We start from the raw sequence: 18,949 nt of genomic DNA, 5'->3' as shown, positions 1-18,949 counted from the left end.
TACGCATTGTCCGCGTACACAAGCCCAGTGTATATATTAGCAAAGTGACTTGACCCTGGCAGACTCGGGCCCTCATTTGCCCCATTGCTGGGTCGTGGGAAAAAGGGAAGACCTCCTTTCACAGCTGCTCTGGCCGTTGCATTGAACCAATGGAGGCACGGACCCCGTCACCCCCCTCCCCGCCGGTCCCATTCACTTCGCAGCCTGCTGCCTTTTCATAACGTCCCCCTCTAAACCGCCCTCCCTTCCCCTGGCCCCCCTCCAACACCCTCATCTTCATAAATACACTTCACTATTGAGGCAGTGTTTTGCATGGCAATGTCACAGAGGCCTTACTCAGCTTGGCTAGCTTTTCTATTCTTGAGAAAATCAGCCGAATTCTGCACCCGCTTTGGTTGTCACCAGCACAAAGTAGCCACTTTTAGCAATCCACTAAGAGAAAACGTGGCCTTTTTTTTAACATTTAACCAGTAAGAAATATCAATCAGCTTCCTACAGGCTTTAATTTATGTTAGCATATGCTAGTGCTACTAACAAAACCCTCCCTTTAAAGCAAACCCCTCGAGTGCATTCATTTAAAGAGATTTATTTGCTATCAAGGCGTTTAATGCAGGGGGTATAATTCAAATGAACTTACAAAGCCAGCTATCGAGCCCTGTTTATGAATTCCAATCTATAAAGAATTTTCCCTTTTGCTTTTTTTGAAGACCAGAGGCTTTCAAACAAATGAAAACAACCATGAGTAATATATCCACAATTTGGTTTGGTTCACAGCATTCTACACAGCGGTGAGAAAACCGCTGCATAAATCTCTAAACAAATTGCTGCTTAGAAACTTTCAGTCAGGCAAATTCACAAAAGGAAAGTTTATAATGCAATGCTGTTCAATTGATGAATGCAACATTGTGATGCTAATATACTTACTTACTTGCTTACTTTATACTTTATTGTCAGACTGTGTCTGAAATTTTTCTTGCATAACAGTATTTATGTTTACAACATTTAACATACATTCTACATTGACATTCACTCTAGCACGTACAATTATACATTTCATACAACATTTATACATCCGCAACACCGTCCCAATACTCTTGATCTCTGATTAGGTGTTTTTGTTCAGTGCAAGGATTGCCTGGTGCACAAAAGAATTTTTCAGCTTCACTTTCTTAAATTTGGGAACTCTATACCTCCGTTGTGACGGTAATAATTCAAAGTCTTTATGCAGTATATGCGTAGGATTAGAGACTATATTGTTAGCAAGCCTAAGCATCTTCTTATAATAGGATGAATCGTAAAGCTTCTCAAGCGGCTGACCTACTATCTTTGAACAGATTTTTAATTGATTAAAAACCTTGTTTTTTAGCGCAACAGATAAACTTTTATACCAAATAGAGTTGCAGTATTGCAGTAAGCTCATTATCACAGACCTATAGAACAACAAAAGAATCTGCCTTCTTACTCCAAATGACCTAAGACGGCGAAGAAAATAGATTCTCTGCTTTGTTTTTTTACATAGAGTATCAATGTGATCTTTCCATGACAACATGTCGTCTATAATTACTCCCAAGTATTTATAGGTCTTAACAAATCTAATTGTCTCGTTGTGAATAAAAACAGGAGTTATATCCGCCATAGACCCGAATACAATCTCCTCAGTTTTACTTGTATTAATGATAAGGGCATTATTGTCACACCACTCTATCAATTTAGTTACACCTTGTTGATGAACCTCAGAACTATCCGAGTCATTCAACACAGATATTAAGACAGTGTCATCAGAGTACTTCAGAATATACTGATTAAACATGTCCGTTCTACAGTCGTCAGTATATAAAGTAAAAATTATAGCAGAGCTAACGCAACCTTGCGGTACTCCGACATTTGTAATGATTTCAGACGACACGGTTTTATTCACCATGACTCTCTGAACTCTATCAGTGAGAAATGATCTATACCACCAAATCAGATAAGAATTTACCCCCAGCTGTGCAAGTTTTAACACCAGTCTGTCAATCTGTATTGTGTTGAAGGCGGAAGAGAAATCCAAAAACAAAGTTCTTACAATTGTTTTGGGTTTGTCTAAATTTTTTGAGATAATGTGCACTAAAGAAGCAACTGCATCTTCCGTACTACAGCCTTTCTTATAGGCGAACTGCCAGGGATCTAATTTATCTTTAACTACCATAACCAAATGATGGAGTAACAGTCTCTCTAGACATTTCACAATTACAGAGGTAAGAGCTATTGGTCTGTAGTCTTTACATTTTTTTGGACATGATATTTTTGGTAGTGGTTTTATGTATGCAGTCTTCCATATCACAGGAACAACATGTGTGTCGACTGAAGATTGAAATATTGGTTGCCACACAGGTGCTAATTCATGAGCAAAATTTTTTAAAAGGCCTGCACTACAACCATCAGGACCCACAGCCTTTTTTGTATTGATAGATTGAAACATTTTCCTAACATCTTCAACCTCAATGACAATTCTCTCTGATGATGCTAGAACTACATCTGTTGTTTCTATGAATTTGTCTTGTTTGCCTATTAGTTCAAACCGGGTAAAAAAGGTGTTTAATTCATTCCCAAAACCAAGTTCATCATCAGTTACAATGGATTTTTTTGAAGATGACAATCCAGACATAGTTTTCATAATGTCCCAAACCTTTTTAGTATTATTAGTTTTGAGGGCTTTTTCCAGACACTTCTTATGAGCTTCTTTTGTTTCCTTTAGTTTAATTTTTAGTTCTCTTTCCGTTTGTTTAAATACCTTAATATCTTTATCCTTGAACGCTACTTTCCTCACATTTATCATTTCTTTAATATCTTTAGTCACATATGGTTTATTATTTGGAAAAACTTTAATCTCTTTAGTAGGTATGTTCAGCTCCACACAGAAATTGATATAGTCATTTAACACTGTAGTTCTTTCGTCCAGTGAGCCTTCATCAAAAATGTCCCAGTTTGTCCAATCAAAACAGGCTTTCAGTTGTTCTACACTTTCATTCGACCATATTCTGATCATTTTCGTTTCTGGTTTACTTTTTTTAAGTTTAGTCCTGTACACGGGAATCATGTGCACAACATTATGGTCAGAATTTAAAATTGGTGGCATACATTTGGACACATAGGCATCCTTTACATTTACAAAGCACTTATCCAGAATGTTGTTGTTTCTTGTTTGAGTCTTTACATACTGTTCAAATCCCGGCAACAAAGTCTCCAATTTGCACTGGTTTAAATCGCCCAGTACGATCACAGGTGCGTCGGAGTAGCTGAGTTGCAGTTCGTGAACATAGTCCGCTATCAGGCTTGCTGCCTGAGATGGTTTACCGTTGGGCGGTACATATACCACGAACAACAAAATACAACCAAATTCTCTAGGCAGATAAAAAGGTCTTAAGGTCATGCCGAGAATTTCCACATTTGAGTCACATATTTTATATTTTACTGAATAAGATCGACACCATTTCTCATTAATATACACACAGATGCCTCCCCCTTTATTTTTACCTGACATTTTATCTCTATCCGCTCGAACTAGTGTGAATTCAGGAATTTCGAAAAGCGAGTCAGGCATTGTAGACTTCAACCAGCTTTCCGTAAAACAAAGCAAAGATGCTTCACGAAATTCATTACAGTACCTTGTGTGTGATCTTATCATGTCCATTTTGTTATTCAGAGAACGCAGATTACTGAAGACGATTGACGGCAGCGGTGGTTTTTTAAATCTCCTTCGCAATCGGCTCCGAATTCCTCCTCTTCTTCCTCTTTTCTTTCGTTTTGTTCTCACCAGCTCACGTGGAACATTTTCAAACAGATTCTTATATTGGCCTGTTATCGATTCTTGAGTTGTCTTAAAGTTTAGCTCCAGCAACATCTCCCGAGTGTAGAGGCGTGCACCCATCGTGACACCGCATGTGTTTGGGGTTTCACATGCAGTCAAACATTGCATTGTCAAACATAGTCCATAGCAACTGATCATCCAAAAATCCAAATCAAGAGTACGTTTTTCTTAGCCTTCATCTTTCCCCTACAAGTCCCTACCCGGACTTACTTGACATTAGACAAACAAACAAACCGAAAACATAGTATACTGAAACGCAGTGCAGCCGCTGAGCAGCGCACCGGAAGTGTGTACTGCTCTAAGCTAACTAGTATAATCACCAGTAAGATACTAACACTAAACTAGAGAGAATAAACTAGATTTGTGGTAAATGTGCATTGTTTGCTCATTGTAAACCTAAAAATCCCACAATGTTTGAGCTGGACAGGCAACTTTCCTAGTATTTGCTAAACATTCTTAGTGGTTTCTATGGTATAGGAGTTAAAAGAGTCGCAAACTTTGCAACAGTAGTGTCTCTGCTCAATAAAATACTGAAGTACTACTCATGTCTGTAGCACAAACAGAAGTTTTGTGTGTAAAATAATAAGTATAAGCAACAATGATCATTTTAGTGAGAAAGCTGTCTTGATCTAAAGCACTAGCAATCAGGGGTTTCCTGCTTTTCCCATTCCAAGTTTACACAAACATTTGATGACAATGGTTTTCTCCGTGTTGGGCATACACATTCTAACTGAATATCAATCATTCCTGATACATTTTCAAAGCATTGCACTAACAGAGCAATCTTCTGTGGCATTTACAAATGGTAATGGTTCAAGCCAACAGACAGAAGATCTAGAGAATCTATAGATTTTTGTGCGTGTGTGTCACAGAGAATTTGTTTATATACGCTGCCTCTTCCCTCTCATATGTGCATCATTTGAGAAAGTCTGCTTAGCATTGAACTATCGAACCTCATGTGTGTGATACGGATTTCTTCTATAAAAAGTGGGGGCTCGTCCGGGTATGTGAACAACAGCCCAGGATGAGGCTGAAAGGTGGTTTGCTGGAATGGAGAGAGGGGGTTCATAGCCACAGGGTGCTAAGTCTCCTCTGATCCTCTGTCTCCGATTCCTCGATTCAATTCTTCCTCAGGGTGACCGTGATCTAGAACTAGGCCACTGTCATAGACTGTTTTTCTGGCTTAAAGATGAAGAAAAAAGGACTCACTTACTTTCTCTTTCTCTTGACCAACTTGATGTCCTTCCACTAGCCCTCCACCATAAGCATGTAAGCATACACTTTCGAAAATAGATGGCATAAAAGCTGTGACTGGGGCTGTACTTTTCAAAAGGCACTAATATAAAGTTACTTTGCAGATAAATATTAGTAGCCAAACAGTGCATATGTGTAATCTCCTAATAAAGTACTGATATGCAACATTTAGTTGTAAATAAGGTACAAAGGTGTACCTTTTGCAAGGTTGCCAGTCTAGTGACAGCTTTTGTCTTTCTTTTATAAAAGCACAGCAACATGGCTACTGGTATGTATCCCTGTTTAATGCCTCAAAATCATCCTAGATCTTGTATATTTCATAGAGTGCTTTAGCACCCATACATTTTTTCATCAGTGCTGCAAGTATTTTTGTATTCATTTTCCCATAGGGATTTTAAAAAAAAGTATTTGTTACATTTATTATAAACCATTAACCAAGCTATGACATGAATCACAACATTACAAATTTTAGTTTGAAGCATAAAAAGTATTTGAAAATCGGACAAAAAGGCAAAGGTACAGGACTGTGTACTTAACGACTTTAAGAAAGAACTACAATCCCATGAAGCATTGCGAATGACATCATTAAATTAAAAACAATGGTGAAATATAAAACTATTTAAGTTGTTGATTGTATGAAAAAAATTAAATCACATTTATTGCAGAATATGCAAATGTACATACAAATATTTAAGTATTTTGAGAGAGCAGGGAGAATGACTTGATTCCATAATTTTTGATTGGATATCCGTGTTGATTTTCAGATAAGCATGACATTTTTTTTTTAAAGCACAGAGAATGAGAATGCCAAGAAGTTTTTTTTTTTTAGAATTTTATATGTATCTCAAATGCAAAGAGATGTGAAAGAGGAACTTAGTATCTGATGCTATGCACACCGAAAACAGTGCATGGGTAATGAAACAAGTGCTCTTTCACTTCTTCTTCATGAGGTAAAAAAAATCACTTGAATGTGTAAATTGGAAAATTAATCTACGAATGACGTGTGCCGAAATGTGGAGCCTGGTCTGTACATATCAGCGATTACCTGTGATCGGTTTAACCCCTAATAATATATATATAGCCTATATATATATATATATGACAGAGCAGAACAGTCATTTATTTACTAATTGAACATTTCATTTACATGAAATCGTCAAATTTTACTCACTATCAATCGCGTTCAACAAATGAAAATACAGAATAATTAGAAACATTCATTAATAAGCAATAAATAACAATGTCATATCTACACACATTTGTCCTAGAAAGTTCTTGCGAACCCATAGCAACTCTTCCACGGTCGCGACCCTGTGGTTTTGTACCTCTGCTTTATCGGAGTGGGTGGAGCTAACAAGCTCTTTCAGCACTATTTGCTGACCGCATCTCTCTGATTGGTGGAATTTTGGGAAATGTACAGTATTACGGGTTATGTCGTTTTTCAAGTTCATTTTTGGGGTGAACTATCCCTTTAAACAGCTTATATTACAAATAAGTCAAAATACTACAAAAAAAGATGGCTTCAGCAAAAGCATGAAACATCGATTCACAACCTCAGAGTTCACAGCAGGTCTGTCTTTAGAGTTTATGAGTTATCATTAAAAATTGCTTTCCCTGTTGAGAAAATGAATGAGTTTTCATTTCTGGAACCGGACTGTTGCACTTTACTGAGATGTAGATACAAAAGCCTAGTTATCTGTCTGTCAAGGGTAAAAGATCTCAAGGAAGCACTTCAACTGTAAAAAGCCTTCCTTAGTCTATATATTCTGTATCTTCCCTGCACAGCACAATATGAACTCTAGTACTTCTATGGACTGCTTTCTGACTTCACACTGCCTTCACAAGAGTGCCATAAAACGAGGCTACTTTCTCGTGTGGTGGCGTAAGCGCACTGAATACACTGCATGGGAGCGAGTGGGTAAGTTTGAGAATTCTGTGTTAAGGCAAGAGGAGAGAGAAAGAGAAAAAAAAAGTGCTCATTTCTTTTTCAATCTGTGTTTCACAATGCATGTGTGCCTGGAGAATTGCAGCTAAAGTTCACATGGGGGAGGGAAGTACCTGCCCCCCATCTTGCAAAACCCACTAGAGTTTGTCGAGAAGAGGTGGGGCTGGAAAAAAGGACAGAATGAAAAAAGTGCCATTGAACTCTGACTTGAGATTGTGAAGGGAGAGAAAGAGAGAGGGTGTAAGTCTGAAGAGGGTTAGAGAAAGGGCTTTAGGTGGAGGAGAGGGGGGTGGTGGAGGAGAGAAAGAAGGGAATTAGGAAGGTGAAGGACTGAACCACCCTCATAGCCTTTCCACATGAGCACACCTTATATACACACACGCCGCCGAGACTCCAGCAATATTTTAAAGGGATAAGGCTCTGAACAAAAGAATTCAAATATAGATCACACAAACGGCCTTTCCATCTCTTGTCCTGCAACAGTGTGGAAACAAATTGGATCATAGTGTCGCGAATGAGTAAAGCGTTAGACTGTCGAGATCGTAAAGATCCTCGTTGCATTTGTCATGGTTCAAAATAGTGATAAAATAAACTACTGTGATCAAATTCACATAGAAATATTTAATTAGATCCTTTAATATTATTCTCCTGAGCAACTTTAAGAGCCTTGTACAATGAACCAAATCATATTTTCCATTTATTAATAAAACAAAAAAACAAATATACAAAATGAAATAAAATAAACATCTAAATCCAAGCAGAAATAGTTGGGTAGCACATAAACATAAATTTGAGCTTTGAAATAAACACGTAAGCCAATGCTTTGCAGGATATGGCTCTGACTGGAGTCATGTGACATACGTCTGCTTTACTCCTTACCACCAATAAGCAAGGGCAAACACTGTTGCCATAGTAATCCCTCCTATGTTTGCCATCCAGCATTTTTGGGGGGAAAAGAAACCTGTTTTGATGTCAAGTGAAAGCCACAATGTCTTACCAAAAACATTACCTTGAAATAAATAATGATAATAGCAATGGTGAGAGAACCTGTTACATATTTGACTTTTAAACACGCAACCTCATGCCAAATGAAAGCCAATATCATATTAAAAGCACATGACAATGCCATATCGCTCACCTGATCTGAGGGCCGTTGATTTACGTGTTTTCTCACTGATTTACAAAATCTCCTTTTCCTGTAAAAACACAGAATAACAAATAATACTTAATAAATAAATTCAGCATGACTTCACCCTAAAATGCCAGCATTTTAGTCAAACTTTGGCTGTTTTGAAATTACTGAGATGTTTACAAATATGCTTAAATTTAAGCTGATATTTCATCTTCATGAGGCTTATATATGATCATTCACAGAGCCACTCAAGTGGAGCTATAAATAGGTGAACTAATTTTAAAACACTTTCTTTTTTAAAAACATGAATCCACAAGTTTGTCTGAATTCAGTATCAGATTCACTTACTTTGTCATTTCAGAACATAATTATAGTCAAATTATGCTTTGCTCAAAAAGAAGATAGCATACTCGAAAATAAATATAGAAAAGCATATTATGCAATAGAACCCCAGATAAATCTTCTTACATAACCAGTAAAGAGTCTTGCAAATTCTACATTTGTGTGTATTGCCATGTTTAAAAATCTATGTCCATGTTATTATTATTATTATTATTTTAGATACTTGAGTGGCCCTGGAGGTACACCAGGGAATGCAAGGAAAGGATAAAGCTTTTCTTTTTCTTAAATTGTCATGACATTTTTAACTTTCTGAATGAACATTTTCCAATGATTCAGAATTATATAAAATCGAGGTTAGAGTGTCATTACGTAACAGGCCTACTCGACATGAAATAAATCGCTATTGTATAAAAACCTAAATTTCAAAATACACAGTTGATGACAGGGCATTAATGCGAAACGATGTTTGTAACATGAGAAACAAGAATATTTTCTAAAACAGAACAAAACGGGGGGAAATTACCACATGACTAGCTGATAATAGCGGTATACACACACACACACACACACACACACACACAAAACATTTCTCACTTAAATTAAATCAGTTCATGTCAGTTACATGAAAGCTCTGGCATAATTAAATTTAAAGTGACTTCTGATGGTAATTGTAAAGCGGCCGTAAAACTTTAGAGACGAAGTAACCGGAAAATAAATATATTCTTTTTAGCTCGGCTATTCTTAATCTATATGCACATATTTACCTTCTGTGGGGGGAACCCATATATTTTCACATTTTAACCTATCTACTGAAAACAAAAATCGCTTCAGTCATCGTAATTTCGACAACTCCTCGGTCTTTATGTCTTTATCTAGTCAGCTGCTCATCTAAACAATAGTTAGTGCATCACGAGGCGTCGCTAATCGCCTGAGGGGTTTGGGCGGGAGACTGACTACAGAGTGGGCACTTTGAAGCACAAAAGTGCTGTTTAGGTAGGTAGTTCACTTCGTTTTAAGTCGCAGATGTCGTGTTTTAATTTAACGGTATGTGAGATAATAAAATGTTGCTTCAAATACAATAATAACAATAAAAAATAACACATTTAAAAACGGAAGTTATATTTCACTATTTGGATATCGTATAGGCCTTCTACAATGTCGATAAAGAGGTTTTTTAAAAACAGCCTGCTAGTGTATGGTGCGTGTAAAATATTTTTATACACTGTATAGGGCCCTTTTTAATCTGCCAATGTTAAGACTCCAAATAGAGGATGATTTTCGTTCCTATTTCACTCCTTGGATCAGAGGGTGTTGCTAAGATACCAACTCAGAATTCATAAGTTCAGCGGAGGAATGATTGACATTTGCTTTTTGAGGGAAAAATGAAAACTGAATAATAATAGATTAAAAAGTCCCGTTTTATTGTGAGTAACAGTACATGTTTGGAACCATCTATCTGAATTAAATTCAGAGAGCGGTCTGCAAACAAAATGAAACCAAAATGCAATATCTAGGTTAAATGTGTTAAGTGTGTCTAAAGTATAAAACCTGTCACTAACAGCTTCCACCAGTGCTTCAGCGGGCAGGATGTCAGAATTATAGTGAAACAATAGAGATTTTACAACATGTATACATTACACATATCCTAATGTAGCCTATCATGTCCTAATAATGTTTACAAGCTATACAAGAAAATGATTTAACCTTAAAGGGCAGTTTCCCAAAGTCAAGGCAGTTGGCAAACCAAATACATTTTATTACCTTTTCCCTGACTGTATTAATCACCCAAATGCATCTCAAAAAACACTTTTCATTTAAAGCCACATTCTCTCAACTTACAGAATCAAAACACCACTGGTCGATTTTGAGGCCTTGATGTAAAAACACAACTGCATCCTACAGCAGTGATACAACAAGCATTGTGTTTTTATGTCTTAGATGTCTTATACTGAATTCAAAAACAACTTTACAAGCATAAAATGGATTATGCATATTGTTAATGACAAATCAGAAAAAAATGAGTCCCATTATAGACATGTTAAACGTATAATCATAACAAAATAAAAGCATTGCATCAAATCATGGCTCAAATATCACCCCAAACCTCTGTTCATGACATCTCCCCTCACATATTTTGAATCTGCAGTATATTGACACTGGGATGCAGAGTTGGTTACATTTAATTCAGATTAGTATTAGACGAAAACAATAGCAGTGCTGCGTACGCCAGGTGCTAAGACAAGACTCCATCTGCTGGGGCCCCTAACACAGGACCAGACACATATTAATGTGGGAAAACGTCTGGGGCGCCTCTCAGACAGGCCTCTCGCTGCACCTCAGACTCTATTTGTGTCATGCATCTATTACATGTGACGTTGTGCTCCCCCAAAAAAAATCACGACTTCTAATGGTTCGTGCAAAACAGAATTTAAAAAAAAAAAAAGCAGTCAGCAATTACTGAGACCATCAGAGGTCAGTTTACTGATTCCATATAATGATTGTATTTATCACGTTAGTGGTGTTTTATGCAACAAAAAAAAACACACAAAATGCTTAATATGAAGATTCAAGGATGTTGTTCAAGGAATTAAAAAGGCATACTTTTTGTACAAATAATATTCTTTTTTCATGTGTAAAGATCTATCTCGAATATGTCATATCACTCACTTACACACATTTCAGCCTTGTATTTATCATGATCACATCCTAGGATTAAAAATAGCTGTGTGATGTAGCACTAAGCAATCATGGACATAAATTGCCAAAACCAACAGCCAGTGTGTACTATACAAACTATAGACGTAAGTCTAAATACTAGAGTGCTTATGAGAGACCTACCAGTTTACAAAAATGAAAAATAAGACATTTGCAAACTGATGTCAGAAGCCGTCTGTTTAAAATAGTCTTGACATTGATTTTAGACTTTGGAACACAAACGAAATTCAGGAGAAGAAAAAAAAGTCCACTACGCACAATAATAGTCTTCCAAAACCCATATTTTGACAGGTGTACGATGACGAGGTCTGTCTTTTGCCTCTTTTTATAGTCAAAGTGACCTGATGGAAAAAAAATGGCAGACATTTTATAGTTTACATTCTATAATTATCCACAAACACTGATTATTTCCTAGTTTAGGCATTTCAAGTAGACACAAAGAGTGCCCAACCACACACACCTCCGAGGTTTGACTTTCCCATATTATACGAGAACCACGTGACCCTCGAGATCCGACCAATCGGCTGAAACACCTCGATGAACCGATTCCTGTCATCCCGAATTCATACATCAACAGCATCATCACGGCTATGATGGAATGTTGCCCAGCAAAAGCACACTTGAGAATGAACGCCAAGTCTGAATCCGTCTGAATCGCAAGCCTTCGCGTTTCATCAGCGTTCTAACGCGTCCCTGTCTAACCACAGGCAGATTCCACGTTAAATCCATGTCTTCCACGTAGCTTTAGGTGTTCCAGTCCTTCCAGACCACGGAAACGCATTAACGCAGCGCCAACTGCATGCCTACCGGATTCGATGCTCTTTGTAGCGGGCATCGCCGTCTCCCTCATGCCCCGACCATCCACATCCCTCCGGATTTCCAGCCTCGTTCCCATTCCAAGCACTCCGAAGTCTTTGGAATTAGTTTATACATTCGGTTCTCTAGCTTTATGATATCACGTAAACTCATACAGCTAGATAACCAAAGAGAAAAACTAACCCATGTGTCTTAAAGGGACCGCCGCGTACGCCAGATGCAGCTTCTGTTGTGGTCACATGGAGCTATTGCATTCACTGCCGTGTGTGTGCAGCTCTCCGACACAGTCTCACTCACTCTTTCAGCGCGCACACACATGCACGTGGGCTAAAAACACTCATATTATCTTCTCTTCGTTTTATGGTCTAATGGCTATTGCGCTCCGCATGCATTTTGGACATCCAACACATCGCAATTAGCCTATTTACATTGTGTGTGAAACGCATTTTTTTGTATTTTTGTTATCCAGTTGGCCTAGCGAGGTAAGAGCTTAGAATAATTCAAAATCCACATGCATCTCCAAAAGAAAACACCAATCATCGGATAACTCGTTTAAATTAGGCTATGCAATACAATAAGGGTTTAATCACGTGCAGGCGTTGACATTTACCAATGGCACGCTGTCAAAACTAGTGAAAATGCCAGACGAATTATAGTTTGGCTATTATACAGCACAATTACGTATATTACTGATACTATATGCATTATAAGATAGCCTAGCCATAAGCTGTCATTAACAGCCCTACATTGGGTATCTAGATCTGGCCTATTAATGGCTCATCTAGTAAAATGAAATGCTGAAAGGTGTCCTAAAATACAATTGCACCTATCCTAGCTCATATGATTTTTATCTGAAGCAAAACGCTGACAGGCAAACGCTTCCAGAATTTAATCTAGGCCTACCTCAAATAAAGCAAATTGCCAAAAAATTGCAAAAAGGTTCTTTAATGGTTCTTGTGTTCATCTCAATCAACCGAAAAAACACACACATTGGTTATTCTTGGGTTACACAGATATTTTGTAAAGTAAGAAGTTTTTGATGTTTCACTTATAGATTCTTCATATCAGAATTTTAGTTTCTGGGTTATTTAAAGCACCACAACACGAACGTTTTATAAAGAATTAGCGAATAGAATGTCCTCTGGAGAACTTTGAAATTTTGGTAATGACAACAGGACTAAAAAGAATAATTTTTAGATCTTAGTGGAACTTTTATTTTTTTAAGGCTGTAATGCGAGCTTTAGTAGGCTATATATCATCTAATCAGCTTAAGTATGTACACTATGACTAAGAATTTGACGATTGATTTGAATTAACAGATAAACAAGATGGGCTATAAATACATTTTTAACAATGAAATAATGAAAAACCCGCGTAGATGGTTTAGAGTAAGTTACGTTTGAAATGCAGAAGATAAACATTAGATAACTCTCAAACAACGAGTGTTAAATATCACAAAATGAAGTACTCACAATTTCATTTCCCATCCAGCGTTTTTCCAAAAACGTCCAGAACATCCATTTCATTCAAACGACAAGACTCACAAAAAAATAACACGTTAATCTCAAGGTTTACCCGGCGTACTGACGTCTTTTCGATGCCTCTGTGATTTATTTGCTAAAGTGAAACCGTTAAGATGGAACCAAAATCTTAATCGTGAATTGTAGAGCTAAAAAGCCAAGCACGAGGAAGCGGAAGGCTCCGGCAGCAGCTCTGAACGGGTGAAGATTGAACTGAGGAGCTCCTCTGGGCAGGGCCACGGGGGTCACACCGCCAACACTACTGTGATGTCACCAGCATTAACCATTAATGCTTATTGATACACATGGCCGTGCAGGGCTGAGACACCCGGGAGACGCGCCCGTGACTGAGCATCAGCTAAATATGACCTCCTTAGCCAAACCTAATCTGTTAAATACTCAAAATACATGCACATATCATTCAGACCAATAATGAGTTCAATGCACGTATCGCATGATGAACATATTTTCCATTTCAAAATTAAAAGTCCTTTTTAATGTTTTTGTGTTGCTTAAAATGTCCCTAATCAAAATGTCTATGTAATGTAATTTCAAAACTATAATGAAAGACTGAAGTTCTTTAAGTATGTATCTTAAAAAAAAATTAAACTAATTTATATATATATATATATATATATATATATATATATATATATATATATATATATATATATATATATATATATATATATATATATATATATATATATATATATATGTATATGTATATATATTTATTTAAGTGTTTGGCCGCCAAATCAAAGACATCGTGGTGTAAACAACAACCAAGCTATTGTGTTGTCATATATGAAAATATATGTGAGTTGGCTGTGAGTTGGGAGTGAATTCTTACAAATCTTAAGTATTTTGACCTTTTATGAAAAGGCTTGTCGTGCTCAGGTCAAATGGACTAACTATGTTGCATGCACACACACACACACACACACACACACACACACACACCATGAACTTAAAAATAAGGATTAATTTAAATCAAGATTAAAATAAAGTATGTGGCTCTTTTGACTTGATGTTTACATTTACTTGAGGTTTCATTCAGATGTATGGATCCGACACTACACCAACCCAATAAGTAAGTAAATAGGGCTAAATAAAAAACTGATTCTTCTGAATCTTCTGCAACATTTTAAAAACATTTCTCATTTTATCATCTAGGACATCCTTAATTATCATTATAATGCAATGCAATACAAAATAAGAAATGTTTAAATCCAGTTTGTCTCTTGTGGCGCGAAATATCACACTGCACTCTTTATGAGGTGCAACAATACAAGTGATTCTGCAGTTGTGCGCGAATAAAATCTTTATTGGTGTTACTTGCAAACGTTAAACACTGTGGAACTCGTTAAGCTACATAATATGGGGCAAGAGAGCAGAAAGGTTATTTACATTTTGTCAATAAAGACATTTTACTAGACGTTATATTATAGAATCAGATGTGAAAGACCGGTATTTTCTTAACCTTTTAATGCATATTTACGCAATTTGAATAATCTATAAATGGAAAACATTGGCGTGAATATATAATAACATATATTATAAACAAATGTATATGAAATATAAATATAGAAAATAAACATATAAAAATTTGCATGAGTGCAGACAAGCAGATGGAGTCTCTCTCCCTCCTTCTCTCTCTCTCTCTCTCTCTCTCACGCACGCGTTATTTTCCATTACAATATATTCCCCAGTTCATTTGAAAATGGGATCTCCAGGTTGCTCCATAAAAAAAGACTGTTCTATTTAGCAAGAGGAAAGCAAGATATTTCGTGTGCACTAAAGAAACACTACAGTACAAAGCAATAAATATATTTCGTCTGCTGAAAAACTCGACTCTGTGTTTTACATAAAAAGATATAAAAAAACAAGTGGAGATTGTTGTGAAAGCTATAATGCAGCCTCATGCAAGCGCGTGGCCTAAATGTAAAATAATAGAGCACTTAACCTACCAAAATAGATACTGATGAATAAAATATCAAATATAAAATATAAATATAAAATGATATGATGAAAGAAGATGATTAAATATTTTTTACGAGCGTTTAACGAAACGCTTCCAATATGTATAATTTTCCCCAAGATGATTTTTAAACATCTTCGGTTCATGAACAACTTTTTTATTTCTAGCGAGGCTGCAGATTAGTTTAACTTTAAGTATATAACTGTATTAGTGATTATAGGCTAACATGTTTTTCAGTTTTATTTTAAGTTGTTGCATTTGTAAAGTTGCGATGTATCAAACGAAGAGCTTCCTTCCACACGTAATCAAATTCTATTTTATGTTTAATTTCTAATCAATGTGTTTAATAACACACCTAATTTAAGTGTAAAGACCTCAGTGTCCAGTTTTATTTGAGTAAAGCTTGCCGTTTATTTTTGCAATCAATAAGAATTGCCTTATTACAAAAAAAATGGCAAATTGTTATCGCTTATAGGCAATTCTTACATTAAACACGCTAAATGTATAACTACAATAGGCTACTCATGCAAATACCACTGTGAGAGTCTTTCTGTCTTGCTCGCACCTTCTATCTCAACCCCCGACCTCTGATACACACACACACACACACACACACCTCCACATGATTTAGACACTCCCGCTCTTTGCGTCATGTCCTGTTTCAAACACGCTTCCCATCATTTTCAGAAATAGACTGTAATACAGGCCTATATAATACCAGCAGTTTTCAGCAATACATCGCACCTTTTAAACTAATAATCTTCAGCATATTTAAGCAACATTAATTCAACAATAACTTAAAACGTTTTAATAGCAATAAACAATAATATATAACGAACAATAATGAGAATTGCACTACTAAGATGTCTATTTTGCTATTTGATTTGCAGTTTCAGACACACAGACGCTCAGTCTCCAGAAAACAGGCAGAAGGGATCTGTCCTTGGTGCTGAAGTTATATTAGTGCAGAAAAGACCAATGGAGTTCCTTAAAGGCTATTTTTCACAGTCATTTCATGTTGAAGTATAAGTTTGACATATATGCGAGCATTTTTCTGGTTTTTCCACAGTTGATTATTTTTAATTTCCTACTAAAAAGCTCATATTCGCTCCACAGGACTGTATCAATAGTAATAGACTAGTGATAGTAGGTTAATGCAAATTGTCAGTTTAACAGTTTAACTGTCAGTTATTCAGTAAAAAAATAAATAAATAAAAGTTTTCAAACCGTTTTAAACAATTTAATACATGGAAACGAAATACTGTTGGTATCTTCAAAGATCAAAAATCGGTCATAAACCTGAATTTATCTATATTTACTGAAACGTGGCTGGAAGTATTTTTTATTATATATCTGTTTATTTTAATATTTTACAGTTTGTATTACATTATTAAGTATAAAGTTCTATCGCTAAACACTTATATAATCAACGTTTCAATTACATTTCATTTCTTTACTCATACTCTAACAGCCGAAACAAAACGACACTGTAAACGTTCATATAACAAAACAAAACCATCTATCAAATCGTATTAATTCTTACCTTTTAGTGGACGATGATGACCCGTCATCTTTGAGTGCCTGTAGGAACAGAAGTTGTAATGAGAAACGAACGAGTCCTTAGTTTATTTAGCTATTAAAATTCTTGCTGGTTTTGATTTTTTGAAAGTATTATTAATAACTACTGAGCCTAGTGCTGCAATAATGTCAATAAAAAAGAGCTATTTGATTAGATTGACTTGTAACAACACTGAAAATATAAAGTAAAACGTTTACTAGAGCACACTGACATTACAACATGCAGTTTACAAAAGTACAACCACGTGCTCTTCTCAATCTCACACACACTAGCATCATTTTAGACCCAAAAACCTGGCCAAGAAGCATTTTATCGGGTAAGATAATACATTTTTAAAGTATAAAAACATAATAATAATATAGGCCTAATAACGTGTAGGCTACTATGGAAAAAAATCTCTTAAAATAGCCTACAAGGAGTATCTTTCAGTCTGTTGTGGCTGGGTAGAATACAGTTTAGAAAAAACGTTTGGGCCTTTTGTGGGGTTCCAGGATCCTCTTGGTCTCCATTGTTGGCTGCTCCAAAGGCCTGATTAATTAATTTCCACACTGTAGCTCCGGAGAAGATTTTCCCACAAACAAGTGACCGAAAAAAAAACCAGCCCTAAAGAAAGAAGTCAACATCAAGTTCAACAAACGTGCGGGCTGCGCATTATCATGACAATAACGTCTGGGAGCACAGAAGTCCCCTTAACAAGAGGGTCTGGCGTCAACACACTCCACCTCCAGGACCCCGGGACATTTTCCCAGGCTCCTCTAACAATCGCACAACTGTTTGCTCCCCGGACTCGCCTAATGATCACTTCATACAACGCTCAAAAGATGATTTAGTTTAAAATACGCCACATTAACTCTGACAAATGGAAACTTTTTTTCCCTTAACAAAAACATCGTGAGGATTAGATTGAGTTGAATGTTAAATTTGCACACGTTTATTTAGACTAAAAACTTGTTTTTAGCTATCTCAGCAATTTACTGGCATTTGTGACTGCCTTAAAAAAATATATGTTAGCTACTGTAAAAATACAGTGAAACATTTTAGCTGCCTTTTTGTTTTTTTTACTGTAGCTATATTTTACAGTTTCAAACTCGTTCAATAATATAAATGGGCCTATACATGCATATTTAAGGTACTAAAATCTGAAAAAGTTGACAAATGATTCAAATGTTGGCGACCATAGCCAATGGAAACACAAACGGAGCACATGTTAACTAAACAAACATTAGCAAAACAATCAAGAGTAAAACACTGCTATAAACATGGACCAAATAACAAAGTGTAACAAAACGTGGGGAAACTAACTTATATGTTGTATTCTAAATGTAGCCTGCTTATTATCATTGTAGGCTATATTAAGTACACAGTCAACCGAGCAAGAGGATTTATTTTAGAAATTTTAAAACTATTTTGCGTTAAAATAATTAACATTTTTACAGTGCAGTTAAGGCTGTGTTGATATTAATGTCATGAGTATATTCACTTACCAAACCTGAGGTGATCCATAACAGCATAATCATATCTAATCCACAAGCAGATATCAAAAACTCGTAAAGGCAGAGGTCTTTGCAGCAGTGCATTTGTTTAAAAACCACGAACTATGCCCGAGAATCGCGTTAACTCGCAACTACGTCACTATAAAGAGCAACGCGAAAGGTACTGATGTCAGTTAGTGACAAACAGCCATTGACTTTGGCTTGAGTGATCTGACGCTCAAGTGCACAGCCTGTTATCCAAATTCTTGGCAAGTATCTTGTGCTACTATCCGAGGACTGCTATGATCGAGTCTGTCGCTGGTCCCCGCGCGTGGACATGTGC

The 18,949-nt window shown here is 36.4% G+C and overlaps 1 long non-coding RNA gene across 2 annotated transcripts in view; it reads right to left on the bottom strand.

Annotated features, from left to right (window-relative positions):
- The window catches only part of LOC113064911 (uncharacterized), a 41,357-nt gene extending 22,647 nt beyond the window's left edge, over window positions 1-18,710 (bottom strand). The window contains exons 1-3 of one of the 2 annotated variants that reach the window (XR_003278906.1): window positions 18,619-18,710; window positions 17,099-17,136; window positions 8,188-8,245 (exon numbers count right to left, since the gene is read on the bottom strand). This is a non-coding gene — a long non-coding RNA (uncharacterized LOC113064911). Of the gene's footprint in view, window positions 1-8,187; window positions 8,246-13,526; window positions 13,832-17,098; window positions 17,137-18,618 lie in introns of those variants that run through there. The other variant, XR_003278907.1, reaches the window with a different exon arrangement.
- Window positions 18,711-18,949: the final 239 nt, after the last annotated feature.

Source organism: Carassius auratus, chromosome 47 (genome assembly GCF_003368295.1).
Source record: "Carassius auratus strain Wakin chromosome 47, ASM336829v1, whole genome shotgun sequence".
Lineage (NCBI taxonomy): Eukaryota > Metazoa > Chordata > Actinopteri > Cypriniformes > Cyprinidae > Carassius > Carassius auratus.
The sequence above is the reverse complement of the archived record's forward strand: the minus strand, read 5'-3'. Positions and strand labels throughout refer to the sequence as shown.